We start from the raw sequence: 6,484 nt of genomic DNA on the forward strand, positions 1-6,484 counted from the left end.
TCTCTTCATTGCCGTCATGCTCATCCTCTGGAGTGTGTTTTTTTGTGAAAATTCAATCGCTGATTGTTTCCACGAAGGTCCGCACTATTCAAGCGGACGAGGACGAAAATACTGCTCAATTTTCACGAAACTAAAGGAAAAGAACTTTAAAAACATGCATTCACTTTGAACTTAAGTTCGTAGGGTAATAAAAACATTAAAAAGAAACAGCCCCATTAAATTTACGCAACGGTTCGTCCTCGAGTTTTCCAAACTTTCAGCCACTAGTCTACTCGATCAGCTACCTTTTCCAGAGCTTTTCCATCCTCCCGCTCACTTCTCTTTGAAGTTTCATGATGATTCGGAAATAAATGTGCCATTCTTTTGCCGGCCTGGAATTTTTTCCTCGGCGTTGTTGTCGCCATGTTATTTTAACTGATGCTTGAAAAATTTGTATGAAAGTCAAGTAGACTAGTGCACGACTGATAAAACCTCGCGAATATCAGTCGTGCAGTAGTCTACTTGACTTAAAAAATATTTTAAATCAATTTTGACTGATCACGATCTTCTCTGATCCAACGCTGTGCAAGACTTATCGTCCACGGTTTTTGCAAAGGTCTTAAAACCTCAGCTTCGCTAATGCTCGAAGTAATGCGTGACTTATTACAGTCGCGTTACCTGCGCAGTAACGTTGCGCACAAACAATTAACGCGAACGTCCTTAATATGCAGAGTACAGGTTTTTCTATTAGTTGGAAAGCACTTGAAATTCGTTATTTTCCTGTAAAAACATCACTTTTGGTTAATAGATAGTAGATAATAGACACCTTTTTGTTGTCCGTTGACTTTTCCCCTCTTCCAATGGTCAGGAATGATCGAGTTCCTGAAAGTTGCTCAGGCTGCAAATTAAACGACAGCGATGGAATAAAAGAAATGAACTATTTCTTACTGAATTGCTTGTGTAATGAATTGTAAAGTCCCACAAAGGATATGCAAATTAACAAAGAAGCAAAAGCACAATACTGCTCCTCAAACATGAATTCATGTATTGTTATATTCTGACTGGAGCCCATTTCCCTCCAAGTCCCCTCAGTTGAGGGAAAGTCGGGGATTCAGAATCCCCCAGGGAATTATATGTCTCTGTTTCCAACCCCTTTTCCTTTCATTCACCATGCAACATAGAACAGAGTCTCCTCTTCTCATCTCCTTTCGATTTCTGTAAGGGCCAGCTATATTTGGATAACAACACCTGTTTCATCCTCACCAAAGTCTTCTCGAAGAAGGACGATAAACTGTAGGCCCCATGTTACAACAGTGTGGGACGTAAAAAGAACCCACACACTATTCAAAAGAGCAGGGCATGGAGTTCTCGGTGTTGTGGTCTGTCCTCTGTGGTATATCATGGTCGGGAGGGCAAACTCTACACCAACCTACTCTAAAATCCCAGGGTAAATAAAGATATGATCATGATGCTGATGACGAGTGTTTCGTGCATGGTAGAGGTATAAAGGCACCGAGAAACACGTGAAAACATGAGATGTTTCGAGGTATAATCGGTGATTGGTAATTGACTTAATGAGTCATTAATGAACTCGATATTGATAACCTACCGGAGAAAAGAGAACACGCCATTTTTCCTCCAATTCCTTTATCAGGCTTTCTCGATTCATCTGAAACTCTTTAAGCTTTTGTAACTCTTCCTTCTCTTCTTCGCTCATCTCTTGAACTGTATCGTCCAAATCTTTAACTCTGTGAATCAATTCATTGTGGTCCGCTCGAAGCCCGTGGTAACCGAAATCGTAGAATTCCCTCTTAAGATCTTCGCTGCATTTACAAGTTTCCGATACCATGTCTCGTGTACCGATGTAAAGATCGCCTAAATGCTCGCTGAGTGTTTTTAAGATATCTAATTTGACTGGGGTTTCAACTGATCTTGTTTTACCTCTGGTACCTCTAAGCTTGAAGTTACGTATGTTTTAAGGTCACGGATGTACTTTTGTAATTTTTCGCTGACGCGACGCTCTCGAGCTTCCTCATCGGTTTCCTTCGAAAGTTTATGCTCCAGATCCTGAGAAAAGAATGATTCAAATAAAATTGGTTCTTTAGGTGAATCATCGCTTGAATGTAGAAATCTGGAAATATATATACTTGTCTATTGAATTAACTGAGAAACAGTTTTTTTGGGTCAAACGGCACAGTAAACTGGTGTCCCGTTAAGGCAAGAAAATTAGAAGCGCGATACACATTTACCTCTATTTCCTGCTTTTCACCATCCTCAGGAGCCCATGAGTAGGAGCTTGCCTCCCCCATACAAGCCCTATGAGTCAACCTTTGCCCTTATCTTTCTATTTTTAGAACCAACCCTTCAGCAGGAGACTCACATTTACATCAATTCGCACAATTTGTGTACATTGTTTTTGTCATTTTTGTCTTCGTTAGACAATGACTTTATTCTGATTGGCCATTTTAAACAGTGCGTGCATTTCCGAACAACTCGTGGCGTTCTAAAAATAGAGAGATACGGGCAAAGGTTGGCTCAAGGATATAGTGCATATGGATTCCCTACTCATGGGCTCCTGCCATCCTGCAATTCGTTATTTCTTGCTCTCAGCCTCGTCACCTTTGTTGTAAAGAATAGGTGGGAAAAGCCTTTACGCTAAATTTTAAACCTTTAAATGAAAAAAAAAAAGGCTTTCACGTGCTTCGCGAAAAAAAAAACCTCTAATGTTAGCTTTGTATAACGCCTTAACAAATGTCTTTACTCGGGAACTCGTCAAGGGGAGCTTCTATCTCCCATACTTGCCTTTCCCGAGTATACTTATTAATAGAACGCTTGCTTTGGGAGTTTAAGTACGCCCACTGTTGTAAGAGCTAATCAAAACAAAGCTAGCTCAAGCCGCTGTTACACGTTGAAACTTTTAGCTGAAACTCCTGTGCAACGGCCCTGCAAAAAACGTGTCAGCAGGCGTTGCACCATGTAACATAAAAGGTCGAAAATCGTTCGGAAACGTTGAAACTGGTTTCGAAATGTTGTTTACATGGCCTTAGCCGATTTCTGATTGGCTTAAGCAGCGTAGCGTGACAAGAGCGAGGGAGACCAGTTTCACAAAGTGGTGTTACACGGTGGAACTCTTGTTTTTGTCACCACTGCAATCGTTGCGACCGTTGCAGAAGTAGAAAGCGGTTCTACTTTTCGTGAAACAGGTCTCGCAACGGAAGTTCAAAACGTTTCACGAAACCGACCATGTTACACGGTGCAACGCCTGCTGAAACATCATTCGCAACGCCGTTGCACACAAGTTTCAGCTAAAAGTTTCAACGTGTAACAGCGGCTTCAGCGTCATCGGAAATACGATAATTTTTGCGGGAAAAACCTTTTCCTAAAAATAAATTTACTCGGGAAAGGTTGACTCAAGGAATTAATCTAGATACAGGTTCCCCTTGATGAGCTCCTGGTTTCCGACATAAAAGAGTGTCTCTCAGGAGATTAGAGTGTCCTACATGTCATAATGGCATGAAACTGTGTTTTATTCCGGTAACTTTCCTCTTTCTTTCGAGCCATTAGCCAAAGTCAAATAAGTTTCTTTTGTAATTAGGTCATGTTGTAGCACACTCATTTTATGTCAAGATGTAGGTCACCGCGGTTATAAAAGTTTTACTTGATCTAGACTGGCCTGCTTCGAAATTCCGAGTAACTTGTCTGGTATAAGCCCGGTGATTTCCTTTTCTTTCAACCCAGTTCCTCGTTGCGTCGAATTTGGGTTGAAAACGTTTTCGCAAGGTTGCAATGAACAATTAAAAGCTCCAACTTTAAAACGTGCGCTTCTCTCCTTTTAATGCTCTCGGCTGCACTTTGAATGAACTGCCTCAACTATTTCAGGCGCTATTTTTACGTAACCACAAATAGAAGCTAGTATTTTACTCTGATTCGCTGTCCCTTACCTCCTCCTCCAATTCCTTATTGTTGTTCTTCATTTTGGAGACCTACGCAATACAAAAACAAGACAGACGTAAGTATTCACGTTCGTGATTCCATATAAATTAGCTCTACCTGTAAAATAAGCTGTTTTAAATGAACACTTTAAGGACGTTCGAAGGTTGGTGGTAGAGTTTGACGAACGGGTATTCTAGAATCTAACAGAACAGCCGAAAGATGCCTCGCGGTTGAGTCTTTCAACCCAATTCCTCGCGTTGTGTCGAATTCGGGTTGAAAACGTTTTCGCAAGGTTGCAATGAACAATTTAAAGCTCCAACTTTAAGGCTTGCGCTTTCATCCTATTTAGTGCTCTCGGCTACAATTTGAATGAATTGCCTCAACTATTTCAGGCGCCATTTTTGCGTAACCACAAATAGAAGCTAGTATTTTACTCGGACTCGCTGTCCCTTACCTCCTCCTCTAATTCCTTAATTTTGGAGACCTACGAAATATAAAGAGAAGACAGGTATAAGTTTTTGACGTTCATGATTCCATATAAATAAGTCGTCCCTTAAAATAAGCTGCATTAAATGAACACTTTAAGGACGTTCGAGGTTTGGTGGCAGAACTTTGACGAACGGGTATTATAGAATCTAACATAACAACCGAAAGATGCCCTGCGCTTGAGTCTTTCAACCCAATTCCTCGTTGCGTCGAATTTGAGTTGAAAACGTTTTCGCAAGGTTACAATGAACAATTTAAAGCTCCAACTTTAAGGCTTGCTTGCGCCTCCGTCCTATTTAGTGCTCTCGGCCACAATTTGAATGAACTGCGTTAACTGCTTTAGGCGCTATTTTACGTAACCACAAATAGAAGCCAATATTTACTCTGACTCGCTGTTCGTTACCTCCTCCTCTAATTCCTTATTTTGGATACCTACGAAATACAAAGAGAAGACAGACATAAGTTTTGATGTTCATGATTCCATATAAAAATAGTCGTCCTTTAAAATAGGCTGCATTAAATGAACACTTTTAAGGACGTTCGAGGTTGGTGGCAGAACTTTGACGAACGGGTATTATAGAATCTAGCAGAACAACCGAAAGATGCCCCGCGCTTGAGTCTTTCAACCCAATTCCTCGTTGCGTCGAATTTGAGTCGAAAACGTTTTCGCAAGGTTGCAATGAACAATTTAAAGCTCCAACTTTAAGGCTTGCGCCTCCGTCCTATTTAGTGCTCTCGGCCACAATTTGAATGAACTGCGTTAACTGCTTTAGGCGCTATTTTTACGTAACCACAAATAGAAGCCAATATTTTACTCTGACTCGCTGTTCCTTACCTCCTCCTCTAATTCCTTAATTTTGGATACCTACGCAATACAAAGAGAAGACAGACAAGTTTTTGATGTTCATGATCCATATAAATAAGTCGTCCTTTAAAATAGGCTGCATTAAATGAACACTTTTAAGGACGTTCGAGGTTTGGTGGCAGAACTTTGACGAACAGGTATTATAGAATTTAGCAGAACAACCGAAAGATGCCCCGCTTGAATCAGGCTGTCCTGCCTGGTTAGTCAACATTCATGATACTTGCTAAGTTTGAAAAATAGGCTGTAGAAGCACAAGACATTCTCCGAAAATCCACGTACGGCCAACATGAACTCACTGACATTGAAAAGTTCCCGCTTTTTGTTGCTCTGACGTCACGGCGACCATGTTGGTGTACAGAACAATGCAGCAAAGTGTCTTTTGGAAATTTGACTCTATTATCATGCAAAACTTGTGGGCCATTTTCTATTGTTTTGTACACCAACAAAACCGTCTCATCACGTGGATGCAAACCAAGAATCAGTTGTAGAATGTAAGAAGCAATTACATATTCAATTCACAAGTCAACTGAAAATTTACGCATTATTTCATAATTAAGGCGCGATACATATTTACCTCCACTTCCTGCTTTTCACCATCCTGCAATTCCTTATTTATTGCTCTCACCTCGACACCTTTTTATAAGTAGTAGATAAAATATGAGTGGGAGATCTGTATGGGCGTTTACAATGGCGAGCCGATAGGCGAGCCATTGTAAACGTCCATACAGATCGGACGCGAATAATTTATCCTGCTTTTGAAATGAATACATTAAGTTGAATGCAAAGTATGTTATGGGATTCGCTAATTGGACATGGATGCCAAAATGCTGTACGTCCCACGAGACAATATAGAAATATTCAAAATTGCCAGTAAGGCAACAGCTTGTTTTCGTCAACCGAAAACTGAAGAGGAAGAAATTTCCTTACTGTCTGAAACCGTACCTAAAAACACCAAGTACAATACAAATGGGCGGTGAACGTTTTTACTGCCTGGCAGAATACGAGAATGAACAAAAAAGCGCAATTGGAAACATCTGGAGGCAACAGACTTGAGTCGACCAATGTCGAGGAGCTGTCAGTCCCACTCGAGCAGTTTAAACTTCTGACTCTGCAACTTCGTTTGTGAAGTTGCGAAGCAAACCGTGGAACGCTACCCTCCTAAGACGCTGTACCTACTTGTTTGCGGCATTAATCGCCATTTGGGAAACGTACAAGGAAAAA

At 40.8% G+C, this 6,484-nt stretch overlaps 1 pseudogene; it reads right to left on the bottom strand.

Annotated features, from left to right (window-relative positions):
* Positions 1-6,452, bottom strand: part of LOC138021232 (uncharacterized protein PF3D7_1120000-like) — an 8,873-nt pseudogene extending 2,421 nt beyond the window's left edge.
* Positions 6,453-6,484: the final 32 nt, after the last annotated feature.

The sequence above is a fragment of the Montipora capricornis genome, chromosome 10 (genome assembly GCF_036669925.1).
Source record: "Montipora capricornis isolate CH-2021 chromosome 10, ASM3666992v2, whole genome shotgun sequence".
In the NCBI taxonomy this organism is placed as follows: Eukaryota; Metazoa; Cnidaria; class Anthozoa; order Scleractinia; family Acroporidae; genus Montipora; species Montipora capricornis.